The following is a 22,696-nucleotide window of genomic DNA, read 5'->3' on the forward strand; positions in this document are numbered from 1 at the left end:
TTTAAGTAGCAGGTAGTAAATAAGGTGTGAGCCACACACTGAATAATATGGGGGTGAGGGGGGAGTCTCTTCTCTAAAACATGGAGATGTCACTGATTCTCAATGAAACAGTGGCAAAAATTAAAAAAAACAAAAGAGCACTAAGAAAATGTATTTTTCCTCTGATCTTGTTCTTGGAAGGTGGCTGACTTGTTTTGAAAAAAAAGTCAGCATGAGGTAGATTCCTGATAAGGAACACTTCAGCTCAGACACTTAAAGTTTGCCAAAGTTATAAGTGACTGAAAAACATGTCTTACGATGGAAAGTCTGTGGCAACCTTAATTATAAAATTACCAACTCCAGATATAATTTAACTTATAGCTTCTTTTATACCCCCACAGGATACATTTTCAGCAGTCTGGACCACATCTTAATGGCGAGCTTTTCTCGTGGACTATCACCCATGACATTGTATTTTGAAGTGTTGGGATTTAAATTGGAAAAGTGTCACAAATCCACCCAATTTAGGCTTAATCAATTTCTGTCTTTGCTTATACAATGTCAGATAGAATTATTGTCACTTATAGTGTCTGAACATATATTTATGCCAGACAATGACAGCAGACAAGATTGAATTGGTAGGGGGCTCAAGTTACCACATTCCAGGGCACCTGTAGTTCATGATGGTGATCACGTCCTCTGACTCCTTGGTCTGGTCCTTCAGAGCCATTTCTTCAGTTTCTGCTCCAGTGTTTCTACGATTTGGGCCTTGTTCACTTGGATTTATACACCTATCTATATTACACCTTTCTTACTTTTTTCTAACCAGTTTTCAGCACATCAAGCCTTTGTTTTTTTATGTAACCCATACATTATGCATGTGCAAGCTTCAGTTTACACAACTTGTGTGTGCTTTGCAGGTTATGCAAGTTTTATGTCATGTTGTTTTGTGTCACCCTGAGTCTCCCATAAAAAGTCTTGTTGTTGTTATGGTTTTGTGTGTTTTTACCTCAAAACTTCCAGCACAACATGTTACCTTTGTTCTGTCAGCAATACCGTTCTAAGCAGATCAGCAATTCTATGTAAAAAAGGAACTGGCAAAACCACACTTATGCCAGCAAGGCCTTGGGCTAAGTGTTATCTCATCTAAACTCATTCACTAGACATAATTACAAATTATTAAAATATAGCTATTAAAGCACTCCAAAGTTAGGAAATGCTATCTCCTTATTTTAGCCCCAAAGTTTTGTGTTACTTTTACTGTTTAACAGTTCTTCATTTTTGTATTTCAATATTATATTCAGCATTCGTATCTCATCATACCCCCTTAATCTATTCGGGGGAGAGTTGTGGGGAAAAAACAATGATTCTTTAATGTCAACATTTTCTTTTTCTTCTTTAAATATGGGTTTTCAAAGGCCTTTTTATTCAAAGTCCAGTTTTGTTTGCAAATCGTTACAAAAAAAGTCATTAGAAATTTTTCTTTGTTGCATTTTGAAGAGTGTTTCAATTTTAGGGCCTGAATATTTAGTGACTTTTAATGGTACCCCAAGAGTGGATGATCTATCTTCCCATCTGTACTTATGTAACATCTCTGTAGCAGCTTACATAAAAATACATTAAATACTTCTAAAATAGGCAGCTGGGATTAAGGAGAGCCAGCACCTGCCAGCTCTTCATAGATCACCAGGAAGGATTCTGCAGACCACCGCATGGGAAAATCTGTCCTAGACACAGTATGCTGTCTTTGTCCACTACATTCCTCCATACACAGTCTTTCCTTACAGTCTCCTCTCAGCAGGTCACAAACTCAATTAACATTTGAGGTGAATTTTTAAAACCAGCAATGTAAGTATTCATAAATGGAATATCTAAAATCAGAACTGGAAAACTAAACATAAATGTTCCTATACAGAAACCAAATTAAAGGTGTGCAGAACCCAATATGCTAGCTACTCCATCGTGAGAGGGTAGAATAATTGTGGATAAGAATTTCCCAAATAGGAAGCCAAAAGTTGAGTTCCTAAATCCATAATTAAATAAGCACCATGGTTTTCCAAAGTTTTGTGCTTGCAGCAGCTCCCATGGTCCTGCATAGGCAATGTTGTGCACTCAGGCCTTTTTTGAACCCTGTTATACTTTTGGTCTTCACAGCACCCCCGGCAACAAGTTCCACAGGTTGACTGTGCATTGTGTGATGAGGTACTTCCTTATGTCTGTATTAAACCTGTTGCCTAATTAATTTCACTGGGTGACCCTGATTCGTGTGTTATGTGAAGGGGTAACTAACACTTCCTTATTCATTTTCTCCATACCATTCATGATTTTATAGACCTCTATCATATCCCCCCCTCAGTCGTCTCTTTTCCAAGCTGAGCAATTCCAGTCTTTTTAATGTCTCCTCATATGGAAGCTGTTCCATACCCCTAATCATTTTTGTTGCCCTTCTCTGTATTTTTCCAATTCTAATATGCCTTTTTTGAGATGGGGTGACCAGAACTGAACACAGTGCTTAAGGTAGGGGAGTACCATGGATTTATAAAGTGGCATTATGATATTTTCTGTCTTATTATCTATCCCTTTTCTAATGGTTCCTAACATTGTTAGATTTTTGGCCTGCGGCTGCACACTGAACAGATGTTTTCGGAGAACTATACATGATGACTCCATGATCTCTTTCTTGAGTGGTAACGGCTAATATAGATGCCATCATTGTATATGTATAGTTGGGATGATGTTTTTCAAAAGGCATTACTTTGCATTTATCAACACTGAAGTTCATCTGCCATTTTGTTGCCCAGTCATCCAGTTTTGAGAGACTCTTTTGTAACTCTTTGTAGTCTGCTTTGGACTTAACTATCTTGAGTAATTTTGTATCATCTACAAATTTTACCACCTCACTGTTTACCCCTTTTTCCAGATCACTTATGAATATGTTGAACAGTACTGGTCCCAGTACAGACCCCTGGGGGACACCACTGTTTACCTCTCTCCACTGTGACAGCTGACCATTTATTCCTATCCTTTGTTTCCTATCTTTTAAACAGTTACTGGTCCATGAGAGGGTCTTCACTGTGATCCTATGACTGCCTACTTTGCTTAAGAGCCATTGGCGAGGGACCTTGTCAAAGGCTTTCTAAAAGTCCAAGTACACTTATATCCACTGGGTCACCTTTGTCCCTATGTTTGTTGACCCCCTCAAAAAAATTTAGGAGATTGGTGAGGCATGATTTCCCTTTACAAAAGTCATGTTGACTATTCCCCAACATACGGTGTTCATCTATGTGTCTGATGATTATGTTCTTTACTATAGTTTCAACTAATTTGCCTGGTACTAAAGTTAGGCTTACTTGCCTTTAATTGCCAGGATCACCTCTGAAGCCTTTTTAAAAATCGGCATCACATTAGCTATCTGCCAGCCATCTGGTACTGATGCCTTACAGCATGTGTGTGTGTCTTGAAGCCCTTATTAGATTTGTGCTCCATGTTTAACTTTGATAGGTTTCTATAGCATGTCCAACACTGGACTACCCAAGTATGTCTGTCTTAATTCATTTAATTATGAAGAGGTGGTAATGAGGTATGTCAAGACACCATTGACAGAAGAATGCAATAGCTTTTGAATGTTTTGTTCTTCTCGTTGGAAAATAACGTGAGTTTGTAAAGAGCTGGTGTATGGTTAAAATGTATCATTTTAACTGGTTTCTCTCATTTTGTCCTCTCTCTTTTCCTTGTCTTTTCATTTACTTTTACTTTCTGGTGGGATTATTTCTAAATCTAAAGAACACATTTTACAGAACACAAAGACCCTTTCTTAAAAACAGCCATGTAGATCATAAGGTCTTTTTAGCTGGAAGTCTGAACACAGGTACCAATGAACTGCTTAGGGAAGGTATTTTATGTTTCACATTCTAGGCAAACAGTGATCTTTTCCTCCTCTGAAACCTTCCACTGCAACATCTCAGTGTACAAGCAGACCATTATATAAACTAGTGAGAGTTGCTGAGAGAGTGACTGAGCCCTTAAAACTGAGTAATATGCCAACATGATTATACCAAACCTTGTGCTTTTCTTCTCCCATAATTCAACAAGGAAGAATTCATTTGTGCTACAGCCAACCTAAATATGTACAAAATTGTAAAAACAATGAGATGACAGAAATGAGAGCTAAAAACTTCTGCCAAAGAAGAATATATGATGATGAACTTCAAGCAGAAAGGAGTGAGCACTTACGTTATTTTACTGATTTCCTTTTCAAACAAAACATAGACAACAGCACATACCCAAAGCAAGTCGTAACAGACTGGCAGGAACTAAAACACCATAACATCCAGTAAGCAAACAATCTGCTAACAAAGTAATACTATGTGTGTACAAAATATAAAGGTATAACATACATGAAGTGCACATAAAGTTCAGGTGAAAGTCATGCAGGGAAAGAATTCCAGGTTTCAGATCTAAAGTCTCCAGTCAGAGATGAACAATGTTTTCATATATTTTGGAAAGCATGGGGTATGCCTTTTTCTTGACAACCCAATACTTTACTCTCCAGCTGAAGTATTTTTTTACTTTGTATGATTCAGCTTTTAAAAATGTACCTTTACCCTGCTTGGTTGCTTGTTGCTGTACAGACCACCATAGACCTGATTATAGCATTATGATTTAGTGTTACTGGAGATCCACTGTAGTTGATAGATGTACATAGGGAAAGGCCACCTTATAGATAGATGTGAGTGGAATGAGAACGTGAGGGAGAGCTTGACTGAGAAAAAACAATCTTGAGAATCCATCAGCTTGAGGACACCAAAACTAAAATAGTTAAGGCTAGTGATGCAGTCATAAAAAGAGGCAAAGAAAATGGCTTAGGTCAGAATAGACTAGAAAGCAGAATATGTTATATAAGGCTTAATACCACACTGTGCCAACTAGGCATAGGCACATGTGGGACAATGCGGAGCTGTACCAGGCCAGTGTGAAGCATTTTGGCTCATGGAAATACTGCCTTCCAGCACTTCTGGCAGTACAGCTGCTATGTCCCTCCTTAGGAGAATGCAGCATGAGGGGAGGAGATGAGCAGGGTCATGGCCCTGCCCCTTTTGAATGGGTTTGGTCCATGGTGGTGCTAACAAAGCAGTCTGCTCTGCCACTGTGGCTGGCTTCTGCATGGCCACTAGTGGGAGGCTCCCCATGCCCAGTCACATTCTGCCAACAGAATGTTGGAGGTTTGCAAGAATGAAATGGAATTTATAGGGAATACTGCCTGCTATTAGATGGAATCCAAAGTCCCACAGAAAACAAGAAGCTATTTGTACTTGCTGGCTTTGGCCACTTTTCTAGTGGTTTGTGGGAAGAGGGTCCATCTGACTGCCACCAGACAATCCCAGGTAGTGAGGAGCAGATCAACCAATGGAACCTCCCCTCCACCACCACCTTTAGTTGGATTATTACTCTGGAGCAGGGCTTAATTTGTGTCAGGGCTTGCCAGGGCTGAGCCCCAGCAACTCTAAGCTTGGCAGTTCATAGCTCTGGCACCTCTGGGCTTGCTGCATCAATTATGAATGTAAAAAAGTTGCTTAAGCCCCAGCACCTAATTGCTTGAGCCCTGGCATCCCTTTCATTACAAATTAAGCACTGCTCTGGAGTATGCATACTGAGCAATTATTCCAGTGGTGAGTTGTTCTGATAGGACAGAGTACCTCCAATTTACAAAGACAGCGCACGGTGGTGTGTCCAAAACAGGTCAGCTGGCAAGTTCTAGGACGCATCTTTTCCCTCCAAGTTTCACATTATTAATTATGACCTCCTTCAGCTCAGCCTTACGTTTAAGATAAGTTACCAGTAATTAGCAGTTTTGTCCAGTCAGCAGTTAGCTAAGTATATCCACCTACGTCATCTACACATTATAGTTCTAGTCTACCCTGGTGTTTTAGGATCATGCAAGTTACATGAAATAGTATTGTGTTTAAATAAAGAGAAAACTCAAAAAACAAAAACAAAAAACCCAAACTCCTCAGTTACTTGTGTCAGCACATCAAGACCACTAACTCTTGGAAACAAAAGCTTCATCTAAACAAATCCAACAATGAACACAAAGGGTCTTAGAAACACCTCACTTTACAAATGAACAACAATTTTCAATAAAACCATTTGCGCACTCCAAGTTGACTGTCACCTCTGATTTACACACACTGTATTTTTTTATAATATTACCATTATAAAAACCATGTATTTAAAAAAAGTTCTTTTAAAAAAAGGAGTGTGTGTGTGTGACAGAGAGAGAGAGAGAGAGAGCACAAGAGTTTCTGCTCTCACAAGAGGGGAAAACAACATGTAAACAAAAAGAAGACAGAAATGCCATTTAATTTTCTTTTCTTTCCTGGCAGAATTACTTGAAAGCTGAAAGAATACATAACCTTACAGGACAAAGAGGCATTTGTTTTGAAACAGCAACATAGATCATATTGACTTTTCACCAGAGATGCTTCTAACAGACTGAACAACACAGGAAATTAAGAATGGACAGCTCTGGGAAAGCATTTTACAATTCACATTCTAGGCGAGTGGCAATTTTTTCTTCCCCTCACAGCACCCTTCCACTACAAATAGCTTAGTGTATAAGAAGGCTGTCATCTGAGAGCAAGAGGTCATGTGGATAAATTAAAGTAATACAACTGGCTGATATGGGTCAACTTGATGATAGCAAACCTTTTGATTCACTATTGCCTTAATTCAACTAACAAGCAAGACTTTTCCACTGAAAGGGTAATCAGAGTAAAAATGTACCAATAAAAACAGGGACTGAAAAGAAAAAGCACCTGTTTTGTGATGCTAGATTTCTCTTTCACACTAAAATAAAGGAAAAATCCTTAGAACATACCTTTTTATTTTTCATTAATATGCAACAGATGTGGAAGGAAATCCAACAAGAAGCACAAATCAAGAGCTCTAACCTCTTTCCAAGGCACAGTCACGCCCTAGAGTCAGTATGACTCTCACTCCTTAGAGTAGCTGGGCTCCCCAAAATTCTTCTCTTTGAGGCAGGGTCCAAATTAAACAATCCTCAGTTAACTTTTCAACTGCTCAGCTTCCAGGCTCTCTGCCCTGGTCTCCCACTTGACTGCAGAGGGGACTGACTCCCTCTTTCACTCTTCTGGAAGCCACAATTCTCAGCCCTCAAAGGACATTGAATCCCAACCCAGGTGTTCTGCAAGCTCTACTTCAATTGGCAGAGTCACTTTCATCTCCCATTTCCAGGCTTCCCAGCTCCATCTCACAGCACCTGCTGGCTGTTCTCTGCAGGTATCTGCTGTCGACACATTCCTAAACCCGAGGTTCTTATTTACAGAGACACCAATAGCTCCTACCACTCAGCATCTTTTCCTTCAGCAGATTAAGCAGAGACCCAATGCATATTCATTCCCAGGATGTTTCCTGGGATCCCTAGCATAGCCTGGCTCTTTTCAAGGCATGCATTCACTTGTACACTCACTCTCTCACTCACTATCAGAGGAATAACCACTGCAATCTCTCTCTCACTCTCTGAAAAACAGTAAACTCTTATTTCCTTAGCCTCCTTCCCAGCATGCTTTGCACTCCAGCATATAGTTCCTACAGCCTCTTGAGGAACTACATGTCCCAGAACTCTTATTCAGTGCTGAGCCAGGAATGGGGGCCCATATTTGCCCTACAGCCCCATTAAAGGGCCAGAATCCTATTACATTCCCACATTCCAGGTTTTATCCAGCAGTGCCATGACAACCCTGATGGACAAGTTTAGCTTGTGAAGAGAAGACAAGAAGAATTAGAACAAGGAACACACACACCAACTAGTAAAAGGACATTAAAACAAACAAGCAACGCCGTGTATAAACATAGCCTAAAAACATGTGAAAGCACACACCAAGCCAATTATACAGATCCATTCAGAGCAGAACCTCATAGAGTTCAGAGTTTGAAGACTAATCTGAAATCTGTGCTCTTGATTATAGAATGAAGTCCAAACCAGTAGTAGATGTACCTTGGTGATTTCAGAGGGCAAATTTCACAAACTGAAAACAACTATGAACCAATTCACCTGGAGAAAAGAAAGAATTTAAATAGAAAAATGTAAGTAATAATTGGGAACTGTTTAAAACCATTTTACTAGATTACCAAAAATCCCACAACCCTACATCTGATATAACAACCAGAAGATCAGAAAGAGTCTGGCTGCATAAAATGGGATTATTTGCAACTATGGAACTATTTAGATTGACACAAGCACCTGTTGAGGTGTCTGAAGAAATTGGGCCTGCCTACACGATCAGGGACAGTATCTTACAGATAAGATAGATGGGTGTTGGCTGTTTTGAAATCCTTTCCTCTAAATGCTTTCTACTTTTAAAATTAAACAATACTTTGGTCACTATATTCACTCTTCCCCCACCCCACTGAAACTCAGTAAGTCATTAGAAGGAATTAGGAAGAACCCAGCAAAAGAGGGAGAAAAGAAGAGCGCCTACCCTCAGACTTTCAGCAACTAGCCTCCACAATCTCAACACTGTAAGTGGGTGCCACAGCTGCCACACCGGAAAGGGGACATTGAATTGAACAGAGAGAGTGCAGTGTCCTGGCAAGGTGCAGAAATAAGAATGCCTCTGTGCTTGCATACGCCACAGCACTACACAGGCACACTCTTGTGTCATCATGCCAATACTCTAGCCAAAGGGACTGAGCAGCTTTGTCACATGCTGGGAATATGGCAGAGTGGAATCACAACACCAGTAAGATAACTAGAACCCCACTCCCAAAATCCCAGTTCTAACGGGCATGTGGAAACACCATTCAAGCAGGAGAACCAGCAGGTATGGCCCTAGCATCCAGCATTTACCATCCATTCTCTGACAAAATCTTTGCCCACTGCACCAACAGCCTATGTAGCAGGAGATAAGAAGTTCAAACTTTTGCTGAAGAACAGAAAGTCAGCATCCACAAAGCAGCAGCATCCATGATCTGATTTCAGATGAGAAACCAGGCCTTACCTGCCTCAGCAAAATATGCCACTACACACCACTGCCAACCCAGTATCAGCCTCACAGGCATGAATGGATTATTCACGATAATACAGTCCAAAGAGGAGTTAAGAGCTAATAAAAATAAAAAGGAGTATGGAAGGATGGCAGTAGCATTTAAACTTCTCCAATTTCAGATGTAGAAGAGGCCTTACCCCGTTTACCAAATCTTTCAAGTGCATCCACATGATCTTGGGGGCAAGGGACAAAAATACTTCTTGAATAGCATTCACTCACATATGGGCAGCATGAGAGACATAGGCAAGAAAACTGCAAGAAGGAAAAAAAGGAAAGGAGAAGGGGGAAAAACAAGACAGCATTTCTTTCAGTATCAATAAGGTCTTATCTTAGAGCACCTATTTGCTAAAAGTGGTCTCTTGTATTTTTTCTCTTGAATTTCTAATGCTCTTTTAAAAAGCATTACAAAACACTTCAGCCTGCCTATTTATTTGTTATTTTAACTAAAACCACAAACAAATTCTGGCTGGACCTATTATTTGTTGCCAACTCTTGTTATTTTGATCTGAAGTAATCACTAAGCAAATTAAAAGTATTTACTTAAGGCCCAAATCTACTGATAATAGAGGGAGCTACAAAAAAGGAACTGAGGAAAGAACATGCTCCTAAGAATTCAAGAAACTGTAAAAATGGATTGAACTTAGAACTTCCAACAATCTGTGCTCAAATCTGTGGTGATCTAGGACTTCACAGTTATTAATATGCCACTTACAATAGCCACAGTAGAGGGTAATGAAGTACATGTGTTATTTCACAAAAAAACCCTTTTGTTTAACCTTAGTTAAGGTTACTCATAAATAAACTGTAAAAAAAAGTTAGGAAATACAACTTTAAGGAATAAAAAGAATGAAAAGGTTGTGGTATCAAGCACTCAAGTTAGGAAATGGCAAATGAATGTTCCCTATGCAACCTCGTGAGTTTGCATTATGACACAGTCTTTAATTACATTATTTTTATATGTATATACAAGCACAGGATCCTTGGTTCATTCAGTTCACAGGACAGATCTGTTTTGTGGGTGAATCAGGGTTGTTTAGCGAAGGAGTCTTGTCTGCAGGACCTCTGCCTCATTTATTGTGGTAGTTGGAAGATTTGCAGTGAATTGCAGAAAGGAAAAGGATGGTCTCATGATTACAGCAGTTGAATGCCATCCTGGCGACTTTGACTAAGCCACCAAGTTCCTGTGTGATCCTGGGCAAGTTACTTAAAACAAACTTTTCACAGCTAGTAATTTCTGTGTGTAGTTAAAGACAGTATCATAATGCATATGTATAAAGGGGCCAAATTAAGGTTCCAGGGCTAATGTTCATTCTGTCATTTCCAAACTTGAGAGTGCTTAACTATACAACCTTTTAATCCTTCTCTTTGTATTTCCTAACTTTTCATGGTTTAGTTTACTGATGACAGCAACCTTAACTAACATTCTTTTCAATTTTTCTTTTATTCCCATTGTTATCTTTGCAACATTCCATATTTGACCACTCAGTGCCAGGCTGACCAATATGGTGAAACTAATTAAATTGGATTAAACGCCTCAGTTATAATTTCCCATTTTAAAAAAAGGCAAACGCTCAAGAAACCCATAGTCCCCAATTTGTAAGAAGCATATAATCAATGCGCATGAAAAGGAACCCTTCTATCTTATTGTCAATAAACGCTTTTTGAGGAAAGTAACAATCAAACCATCTACCCTTTACAAAGAAACAGTGTAATTTACCACAACACAAACCTAAAGGAGCACAGCAGGATCTTATCTAAATCCAGTCTGTTTCATTGCAGTTCCTCCTATGACCCTTCTTTGTAGTCATGTCACAGCTGTCTGAGGTAAATCAGTTATCAAAGACAGCCATTGCCATGACAACCAGAGGAACAGTGACTCTTCCCAGGTATGCATATGAACTGGAGGGCAGTAATGATGAGTGGCTCAGTATCTCTGATATCACAATATTAGGCAGCAGCGGGGGGCAGTGAAGGTGTGCTATGTGGAAAAAATAGGATTTTCGATACATAGGCTATTCTAGTTTTCCCAAAATTCCTAAATATCCATACCAAAGATACACATTGGAGATCATTCCATATTCATATTAATTAGTGGCTGAAATTTGGTTCAAATTATCTATGGCATGTTTACAAAATAGGGTTACAAAAAAAAAAAACAAGTGGAACACCAAGATACAGATCCCATAAAACAGAAAATTCTGATACAACCTTACTATAGTCTCACTACTTGCAAGATCTTACTATACACACACAGGTCAATTCATTACAATATCATAGCTAGTGATTCTAAGTAACAAAATATGAAAGGAACTTGATCCTCTTAAAAAAAAACTCTTGAAATAATCTTATTTTGAAAAGCATAGTCACAAGTAACATTGTTACAATGTGACTGAGAATTTCCTGCAGATTCTAGATACATATTAGATAGATCTCTGAAGGGTGTGCAATTTAGGATTTTCCTTCCCCTGCCCACCCCCACAATTAGAGAAACATCAACTTGCAAGAGTATCAATTGCTGGACCTGCAACAAGATTTAACAAATACTATTCACTGTGCTGATATCAGTGAGTCCAACGGAGAAACCAAGGAAGTAAACGAATGATGGTCCCCACTCAGCACTCCTCACAAATGCTGTGAATTATACCTGATAGGTCGTGCGCAGTTCGAGTCTAGGCTGAGGCACATGAACAAAGTCCACAACTGCAGAGTTCCCAAAGATATTAAGTTTATTACGCTCGAGCGTGGTGCCCCCCTGCTAGTCAGAAGAGGACCCTGAATGCAGGTTATACAAAGATTATATACCTTTTAGCAAAGCATGTTGCCCTCATGCATTGGAAATCTTAGCCAATAGACAAACCCTTTCCTTATTTATCTACCACCTATCCCTGCTAGGTACATTCCCCGTGCTAAACTATTACTTCAACTACACAACATGGTCCTAAAGCAATGCATCAGTAACCTTTCTTATCAGGATGGGGGGCCCACATCACAAGTCCAGGAGGCAGGGAGTTAGGAACAGCCAAAGAACAGAAACCGGGAGTCGAGACAGGCTGGAAACAAGGGGGAGGGTTTTCACAGGAATGCAGTATCTAAGGAACACTCCTCCTGGTGCATGATGTGCTTGCTTTTAGACAATGGTGGGCCCCAAACCAAAATGGAGTCACATATACTAACTTTTCCTTAACACAAAACTCTCATTGAAGTCATTTGGGAGTTTTGCTGAGTGAGGAATGCTGACAGGTCCATATGTTAACTTCAACTCCATTGAAAATGATGTGGTGAAACTGCAATGTCTGCTAATAAAAACACACACACACACACACAATAACACACAATATTTATATATTTTAAGAAGTTAAAAAAAAGTTTCAGGAAATTGTGTCATGAATCACAAACTGTCCAGCTAGGTGACTTCAGGGAATAAAGGGAAGAAGAGACTCACTGATGAGGTAAAGAGGAAATAATGGGAAATAATAATGCCTGTGAAACGTACCAGATTGGTGATCTTAGACTCTGAATTCCTTCCTGTGCCACAGAACTGTCACATCACAGGCAGTGGCAGTACGAGCTCCCACATTCTGACCCACCAGTGCAGCGGTAAGGTATAGGAAAGAATGGATAATTCAGTGTCTGGTCCATTCAGGCCCTGATCCAGGAAAGCATTCTGATTCAGTGCAGCACTTAAGCACAAGTTCAACTTTAAGCATACACTATGTCCAACTGGCTTTGCACAGGACTTTTCTTGAAAGCAGTGCTCCATTTGTGCCAGGGCTTGGCAGTTCATAGCCCCAGAAGCTCTGGCCTCCTGGCCAGCAGCCACCATTCTCTGGTTGCCCAGTTCTGAACACAGCACCACCTCCAGCAGCAGCGCAGAAGTAAGGTTGGCAGTACACCATACCTCGCCACCCTCACTTCTGCACAGCCGCTGGTGGCAGCATCTTTAGAGCTGGGTGCCTGGCCAGCAGCCGCCACTCTCCTGGCCACCCAGCCAGTGCTTAATTTGTGCTAGCGCTTGCCAGGGCTGAGCCACGGCACCCTTTTTTATTACAAAGTAAGCACTGCCTGTGCTTTCCTGAACAAGGATGAATTTAAGATTGTGCTTAATTGTTTTCCTGAATCAGTGTCATAATCCATAATTTCTCTGCCGTGTAATCAGGACCAGCTGTGGGCTAGTTATTGTTGTCTGAACAGTTATCCAATGGGAAGTGGACTGAGATCACCAAATCATGAAATATGAGCCACTGTGCATCCAGAGGGTAAGTTTCAGGCTTTGTTGATTTGGGCTGAATTCAAGTCAATATTGTAGAGGAGGCGGGCACTTTATATCCTATTGCCAGACCCCTGTGTCATTCATTATCCCTCCCAGTCACAACAAGGAGGCAGATTAGTTTTGGTTCAGGCAGTCTTGCAAAATTCTACTACCCGCTCATCCAAGGTGAGCTCTTGTTTGGCTTTTTTACAGGTAAATAAAATATTTGTTTTAACATTATCATTACTCATCAAGAGCAGATGAGATATTGTGTGCATGACAATTGCAAAGACAGGGTATATTCTGAAAGGAAACATAGGAAAATATTTTATGTATATGCTTCAAAAGAAAACAGTCTCTTACAAAAGGCAGGTTCTTATCATTTTCCACACACATATAATATATCCCATGCAGAACTGACCTTTCAGATAGATATTTTAACTGCATGTTCTAAGTAAATACAGCTAAGCCATCACACAAGTACAATTAATGTCAGTTCTGCTGAACAGTGATACTAAAAATAACATTCGCAAAAAGAAAAGGAGTACTTGTGGCACCTTAGAGACTAACCAATTTATTTGAGCATGAGCTTTCAAGCTCATGCTCAAATAAATTGGTTAGTCTCTAAGGTGCCACAAGTACTCCTTTTCTTTTTGCGAATACAGACTAACACGGCTGTTACTCTGAAACCTAAAAATAACATTAGTATCAGAAACTTTTGGAGAAAACCTCACTTCCTTTACAGAGATTTTATTTTCTATTCTGTTCATCACAATTCCTATGCAAAACCAAATTTCTGGTGTCTTCTATAGTGAGATTCACTGAGCTAGAAAATGTAAGACAGGACTGTGCTGGGGTGCACCAATCGGTTGAGGAAAGGGGCAATAATAAGGATTTCAGCAAAAGGGAAGAATAATATTTTGCATTTATTATATGGCACTTTTAATCTAAGGATCCGACAGACATTAAGGCTCAAGTCCTGGCACTGTTGAAGTAAATAGGAGTTTTGTTGTTGACTTCAAAAGAGCCAGGGTATCACCCTAAACCTCAGAACATGCCTGTGAGGCGGTATTATACTCCTCTGATAGGTAGGGTAAACTATGGCAAGAGGAATTAAATAACTTGCCCTCACATGGGTCTCAATTCAGCAAAGCATTTAGGGATGGACTTATGTACGCACATGCATAAATGCTTACTGAATAGGGATGGACTGCTAAACTGAGCCAGAGTCAGCCAGCCAGCGATATAACTGATAACAACCCAGGAGTCCTGTTGTCTAGGCTTGTGCCTTTTCGACTCAACAATGCTTCCTCTCTGAATTCAAGCGGTTAGATACTGAAATCCAGACTCTACTATAAACAGGACACAAATCCTGTAACAACAACCTTTCAAAGTCCACAAAGGGGCACCAGTCAAAAACATTTAGGCCCAACATCTAGGCTTTGAATAAAAGCTTAATGAATTTTCAGTTTCAATTAAAAGAGCGTCATGGATGATTTTAACATTCCTTTGCGGTGTCTGCATACCAGTATCAGCAGTGTACTAGAGCATAAGAACCAGAACTGTAAAATAGACCAGCCTAGTTTCACGGAGTCAAATTCACTTATATCAGCATGAAACTAGAGTAATTCCACTGTCTGCAAAGGAAATATATATTCATACAAGTGTGCTGTACCAGAAGGTCATCACTGAGTTAAAGAGGGCCTGCAAGTTTTAAAAAAAAAAAGGATTTATGCCCTATTTTGCTTCTCTAAGATGTACCCTCAATGAGACACTGGATTTCACTACTAAAAGCACCCCCTACTTCCTTTTTCATAGAATCATAGAATATCAGGGTTGGAAGGGACCTCAGCAGGTCATCTAGTCCAATCGCCTGCTCAAAGCAGGACCAATCCCCAACTAAATCATCCCAGCTTGGGCTTTGTCAAGCCTGACTTTAAAAACCTCTAAGGAAGCAGATTCCACCACCTCCCTAGGTAACCCATTCCAGTGCTTCACCACGCTCCTAGCGAAAAAGTTTTTCCTAACATCCAACCTAAACCTCCCCCACTGCAACTTGAGACCATTACTCCTTGTTCTGTCATCTGCTACCACTGAGAACAGTCTAGATCCATCCTCTTTGGAACCCCCTTTTAGGTAGTTGAAAGCAGATATCAAATCCTCCCTCATTCTTCTCTTCTGCAGACTAAATAATCCCAGTTCCCTCAGCCTCTCCTCGTAAATCATGTGCTCCAGTCCCCTAATCATTTTTGCTGCCCTCTGCTGGACTCTTTCCAATTATTCACATCCTTCTTATAGTGTGGGGCCCAAAACTGGACACGGTACTCCAGATGAGGCCTCACCGATGCTGAATAGAGGGGAATGATCACGTTCCTTGATCTGCTGGCAATGATCCTAGTTATACAGCCCAAAATGCTGTTACTCTTCTTGGCAATAAGGGCCCACTGTTGACTTACATCCGGCTTCTCGTCCACTGTAACCTCTAGGTCCTTTTCTGCAGAACTGCTGCCTAGCCACTCGGTCCCTAGTCTGTAGCAGTGCATGGGATTCTTCCGTCCTAAGTGCAGGACTCTGCACTTGTCCTTGTTGAACCTCATCAGATTTCTTTTGGCCCAATCCTCTAATTTGTCTAGGTCCCTCTGTATCCTATCCCTACCCTCCAGCGTATCTACCATTCCTCCAAGTTTAGTGTCATCTGCAAACTTGCTGAGGGTGCAATCCACGCCATCCTCCAGATCATTAATCAAGATATTGAACAAAACCAGCCCCAGGACCGACCCTTGAGGCACTCCGCTTGATACCGGCTGCCAACTAGACATGGAGCCATTGATCACTACCCGTTGAGCCCGATGATCTAGCCAGCTTTCTATCCACCTTATAGTCCATTCATCCAGCCCATACTTCTTTAACTTGCTTGCAAGAATACTGTGGGAGACCGAGTCAAAAGCTTTGCTAAAGTCAAGGAATAACACGTCCACTGCTTTCCCCTCATCCACAGAGCCAGTTTTCTCATCATAGAAGGCAATTAGGTTAGTCAGGCATGACTTGCTCTTGGTGAATCCATGCTGACTGTTCCCGAACACTTTCCTCTCCTCTATGTGCTTCAAAATGTATTATATTATATAAATATATACACACACAGTAAAAGTTTTAAACAAACAATTTAATACTGTACACAGCAATGATGATTGTGAAGCTTGGTTGAGGTGGTGAAGTCAGGAAGGGGGTGGGATATTTCCCAGGGAATGCGTTACTGCTAAATAATGAACTACCATTTGGCTGAGCCCTCAAGGGTTAACACACTGTTGTTAATGTAGCCTCACACTACAAGGCAGCAGGAATGGAGGGCAGGGACACAGCAAGCATGGCAGACAAGAGACAGAGACACACACCCTGTGTGTGAGAGAGAAATAGATGTGCACTGCCCCTTTAAGTAAGCTGATCTCATTTTTAAGTGGCTCAGGAAGTTGAGACAGCAGCTGCTGCCCTAAGCTCTCTCTGTCTCTCTCTGTCCATGTCCCCAGCCTACTCTATATGGAGAAGGGGTAAGTGGCGTGCAGGGGAGAGGGGGACACCCTGACATTAGCCCCCCCCACCCCTCCCTTTCTTCCCCTCCATCCCCGCACAGCAAGCAGGAGGTTCCGGGGAGCACTTCCAAGGCAGAGGGCAGGAGCAGCACATGGCAGTTGGAGGAGGGATTTCTGAACTGCTGGCAATTGGTAGCCTGCTGAGCAGCTGCTGCACAGAAACTTCGGGGAGCGGGGAACTGATAGGGGGGCTGCTGGTCCACCCTGGTTCCAAGCCCCCACCAGCTAGCTGCAACGGGCTGCGCTTCCTGCAAGCAGTGGACAAAACAGGCAGCTGCCAGACGTTAGAAGGTGTTAGACGTTGCACAACTTTAAACGAGCATGTTCCCTAATTGATCAGCAACGTAACAACGAAACAACATTAACCGGGACGACTTTAAGTGAGGAGTTCCTGTACTTCCCTGGATCTTTCTTCTTCCCTTTTTTAAAGATGGGCACTACATTAGCCTGTTTCCAGTCATCCAGGACTTCCCCGGTTTGCCCTGAGTTTTCAAAGACAATGGCCAATGGCTCTGCAATCACATCTGCCAACTCCTTTAGCAATCTCGGATGCAGCGCATCCGGCCCCATGGACTTGTGCTCGTCCAGCTTTTCTAAATAGTCCTGAACCACTTCTTTCTCCACAGAGGGCTGGTCACTTCCTCCCCATACTGTACTGCCCAGTACAGTAGTCTGGGAACTGACCTTGTTCGTGAAGACAGAGGCGAAAAAAGCACTGAGTACATTAGCTTTTTCCACATCCTCTGTCACTAGGTTGCCTCCTCCATTCAGTAAGGAGACCACACTTTCCTTGGCTTTCTTCTTGTTCCTAACATACCTGAAGAAACCCTTCTTGTTACTCTTAACATCTCTTGCTAGCTGCAACGCCAAGTGTGATTTGGCCTTCCTGATTTCACTCCTTCATGCCTGAGCAATATTTTTATACTCCTCCCTGGTCACTTGTCCAATCTTTTTCACGCATATGGTTGTGATTACATTATTTAAGTTACTTTAAAAATGTGGTTTCTTAGCACAGTCCCCAAACAGACACAATGTGGGCTCTTTTCTCAGTTCAGTGCTTGAGAATGTATGTAGGTAACTCCCATTAAAGCTAGTTTCTTCATTTAACCCCGATAAAAATCAGCTAAATTTGAATGAATAAAATTCCCCAAATATCTCCAAGAGACTATATCTCTGCCCTTAAAAAAAATAAAGCTCACACAAGATTGTGTCTATTTTAAGCTGATTTTAGCTGCCTACCCAGCAGGTGACATTGTAACTCCCACTACAGCCTCTGTGTGTGGTAGCATACAGGAAATGTAAAAGCCCTGCAATTGGCTGGGGGAGAATTCCGTTGACAGGAGGGGAACAGCAGAACAGTCCATAGGCAGACCTGGCATAGGAAAGGGTACACACTGAAGTAGAGCAATTCCAGAGGACAAAAGCAGGATGGATTGATTTAAGTCACCAAGTGGAAAGCCTCGATTTAAATCATCAATTTTAATTAACTTTTCCATTTGTACTTCAGTTATTTTCTAAAGAACCCTCACTGGTTGATATAACTATTAAAACACATTAATTTACAACAAAATAGAGCCTTTACACTAGATTTGGTAGATCTTTTTTCTACCTAGGAGGGTACACTGTAAGTATCTATGATTTTTTAATGTAACTCAGTATTTTCAGATTCTTACTAATTGTACATTTTTAGTATGATAGAAAATGGCAAATGATACATTTGCTTATATACTAGATCATTAACTTTTTGCTCATGATTTTCAAGCTGCATTAGGACAGTAACTGGAATTTAATTAAACATACGAAACAGCACAAAATTTATTTGTGTTAAAACAACCTTAAAATATTTTGGATACATAGACTTCTCTTATATAAACATATTTCACATTACAAGTACATAATTTATTAAACAGAGGGATTAACTATAATCAGTGAATTAAACTGATGATTTGAAGTCAGCCTGGGAAATTTTTCAGATATGCCTTTGTGAAAGAGACTCAAACTTAAATTCCTAGGCTCGTCTAAATCTCTTGAAAAATGAAACAGTTTCTTAAGTTACTTAGGCTGACCTATTGTGCCATATTTATAAAGATTGACCTCAAATGTTAGAAGTTTTTGCCCTTGATTCTTTCTTTATATAGAAAAGGAAACTTTAACTCAAAGTCTTTTTTAAATAGGCTCATGAATTCAGCATCTTTAAGTGTTTTAAGAAAAAAAAAGGAGTACTTGTGGCACCTTAGAGACTAACCAATTTATTTGAGCATGAGCTTTCGTGAGGTACAGCTCACTTCATCGGAAGTAGCTCACGAAAGCTCATGCTCAAATAAATTGGTTAGTCTCTAAGGTGCCACAAGTACTCCTTTTCTTTTTGCGAATACAGACTAACACGGCTGTTACTCTGAAACCTGTTTTAAGAAAGTATAATAAATGTAAGCATTCACATATTATATATTAAATTCAGATTTCATTTTAAACAGGTTAATTTTTAAAAAGAAAAAATATATAATTTAAATAAAATCCAAAGACTCTGATTTAAATTAAAAATTATTTTTTTAATTATCAATTTTTATTCACTCTGGTTAAAAATTATTTAAAGCCACCTTTGCCCCACTCCCTCACTCCACCCCAGGTTGCATCTTCTTTGTTGCATCTTCAGAAGGTGCAGTAAATGGGTCTTACACTGTTTGTAAAGAAGAGTATAAGCTTACAGCACCCTAAGAGAACAGTACTAATCAGAGCCATCCTGTCCATAAGATGGACTGGGGCAACTGCCCCAGTCTCCGCGCTTTGTGGGGGGCCACGCTTCAGGACGCGGGGTCCAGGGCAGCCAAGGGAGTGAGCGGGGGGCCTGGCGCTGGCAGCAGCGAGCGACCTGGCCCCAATCCGCCCCACTCCACCCCGCCAGCCCCCGGCGTCCCTTGGGGGAGGGGGTGGAAGCCAGAAAGAGGTGAGGCAGGTGCGGGGGTTGAGGGAAGGGATGGAATGGGGTGGGAAGTGGGTGGAGCACGGGCTGGAAGAGGTGGGGTGGGGGCAGGGCAGGGGCATTGGGGGAAGGGGTGGAGTGGGGCAGGGCCTGGGCTGGAAGGTGGGTGGGCTGGCCAGGGCCCCACACACCCCTGGGGACAGCCCTGGTACTAATTAATAAAAATATATGAATTTAACTGGGGAAGTAGGAAAAAAGGGTTCATTACAATTGCTAGTTTTGTACAAGTGGTAGATTCTCACGCAATAATTCATATTGTCTTGTGATCTCAAGGTTTGGCATACAAAACTGAAAACAGTTATACACTTCTTTGCAGCAGCATCTCTGATTCCTAAGTCAAACACTAACATTTTCCAATTATGACCACAAAGTAACTTATTAACAAAAATTAGCTTCACTAAAATCAGAAAACATTACCTTATTATGATCCTTTTTGCAAACCTCATGTAACATTGTGAGAGGGCGGCTGTCCCTCACTGGCAGAAAAGGCATTAAAAGCAGCCCCAGAGCAGCAGCGCCGGAGGCAGCCAATTAGAAAGGCGCTGAAAGAAGCAGCCAATCATGGCCAGGCAGGCTCATATAAGAAGGGCTGGAGAGCAGTAGCTGACTGGAGGTTGAGGGGAGAAGACCAGGCGCCGAGAAGGAGGGCCAGCACCTGGGACAAAGCAGTGCTACAAGCAGGGACCAGGGGAGCTAGAGAGAGCTCCTGGCTGGCTGCAAAGGCCTTCAGGCTGAGGCCCTGAGGTAAGGGAAGAAGACGGTTATGGAGCCACATGGGAAGCAGCCCCAGGACAATGGAGTGCAGTTGCCACTGAGAGAAGTGACTGGACAGAAATTGCAGGTCACCCCGGAAGGGAGTAACACAGAGTGTGGCACAGCTGGAGGGCAGTTTTACTGAAGAAGACACTGCAGTCCTGGGAGTGGCAGAGGTCCTGGAACAAAAGTGATGGTGGCAAGGCACCACCAGAGGAGGGAGCACTGGCGAACAGAGTTAATCCCCAGGACAGCCAGCAGAAGGCACCATAGTGGTGAGTGAGCCCCATCACAGACATACACAGTAGAAATATACTGGACTCTACAGACATAATCAAATACTGAGTAATGCTATAGGGTTTTTGAATCATAAATAGACAATGCCTTTAAAAAGCACCACCCCATTTGAGCTCCATTATACATGCATGCACAAAGAATACAGTCAACTCCAACCCTGCCAATTGCACCTACGATCTTGTGCAGTGCGTAATATTGCAAAACTAGGAACACAAGAATAGACCAGTGCTGCATCCAGCCCAGTATCCTGTCTCTGACATTGGCCAATACCATATGCTTCAAACGAAGGTACAACAAACAATGCAGTAGACATTTAGGGAATAGCCTGTTCACAGGAAAAACTTCTTTCTAGCCTCCATTAGTTAAAAGATGGCTTGTGCCCTGAAGCATATGAGACATTCTACGGTAATAAAATATATGGAACTCTATAGTGTCTGGTAGCGCAGAAGTGAATATTTTTGTTACTAGTGTAATCTCTCCAAGTCCCATTTTATAAGTCTGTGTGAAGCATGTAAGCATAAGCACTGACTCCATGGGTGCTCTGGGGCTAGCGCACCCATGGGGAAAAAATGGTGGGTGCTAAGCACCCCCGGCAGTCCCCCTATTAGCTTTCCTCCACTGCCCCAGCACCTCCTGCCCACCGGAGGGCCCCACAGCTCAGTGCCTCCCCCCCTACCTCCCTGCGCCTCCTGCCCACCACAATCAGCTGTTTCACAGCGTGCAGGAAGCTGAGGGGAGGAGCGAGGATGCGGCGTGCTTGGGAGAGGGGGTGGAGTGGGGGCAGGAAGAGGCAGGGCAGGGGTGGGCCTTCAGGGAAGGGGTGGAGTGGGGGCAGGGCAGAGCGTGGGCAGCGGGGGACCTTGGAGTAAGGGGTGGAGTGGGGGCGGGGCCTGAGGCAAAGCCAGGGGTTGAGCACCCCCCGGCACTCTGGAAAGCCAGCACTTGTGTACGGAAGTGTAGATAGTTTTGAGAGACAGAAATCACACACTGACATAGTCCAACAACAAAGATGACATCAGAAATGAGACGCACCAACTGCCACACCCAGTGACTACCGAAAACCTAAAGAGGTTTGGTGTAGCACCTGTACAGTGTTCTTGTTACTGTAGAAATCTCAAGACAGCTATGCCATACAAAATGCAAGATGGTTTCCATTCTAAAAGTGAAAGTGAAGGGACTCAAAACACCAGCTGAAGTTATTCAGAAAAATCAGACTGGCTATATTATGAAGCAAGGCACCATTATGGCAAACACGTCAGAAAGAGTGGATGGACACTGAGAAGGACTAAGGAATATGGAGAAATGTAGCAACAAGAAGAAGGAAAATGTGAAAGGAGAATCTCAACCCACCCTTAGGTTAGGATGAATAGACTGAGAAGAGGCCCAGGACACACAGTACCCTGACAAACAAATGAAAAGGAAGCACTGAAAGAGGAACAAGAGGCAAATTACCTTGACTGATGCCTTGATGGTGAGGAGTGAGAGCTGGGTTATCTATGACACAGAAAGATAACAATGATATCTCTGCAAGGACATACTGTTCTGTAGCAGAAAAAAAGCAAGCATTAAGAATAAGGAAGGAGCACTGATGCACTTAAAGGGAACCTGGAAAGCAAAACCCTAAACAGAATTAAGCACAGAAATGTTTGCTTCACTAGCAATGCATATAAGTTAAGCTGTGAGGTTTGCCCCCTATTTGTGCTAAATTTTTTAGTTTGCTTTTTCATGTCTACCTCCTTGACAAGCTGCAAGTGTGTTTCTCCCCTCCTTTGCTGTATGTGGA

At 41.8% G+C, this 22,696-nt stretch overlaps 1 long non-coding RNA gene across 4 annotated transcripts in view; it reads right to left on the minus strand.

Annotated features, from left to right (window-relative positions):
* The window catches only part of LOC144269534 (uncharacterized), a 78,635-nt gene that overhangs the window by 23,977 nt on the left and 31,962 nt on the right, over positions 1 to 22,696 (minus strand). The window contains exon 3 of one of the 4 annotated variants that reach the window (XR_013346951.1): positions 22,366 to 22,407. The exons of the other annotated variants lie outside the window; for them this stretch is intronic. This is a non-coding gene — a long non-coding RNA (uncharacterized LOC144269534). The remainder of the gene's footprint in view (positions 1 to 22,365; positions 22,408 to 22,696) is intronic. 4 annotated transcript variants of the gene reach the window in all.

The sequence above is a fragment of the Eretmochelys imbricata genome, chromosome 8 (genome assembly GCF_965152235.1).
Source record: "Eretmochelys imbricata isolate rEreImb1 chromosome 8, rEreImb1.hap1, whole genome shotgun sequence".
NCBI classification, from domain to species: domain Eukaryota; kingdom Metazoa; phylum Chordata; order Testudines; family Cheloniidae; genus Eretmochelys; species Eretmochelys imbricata.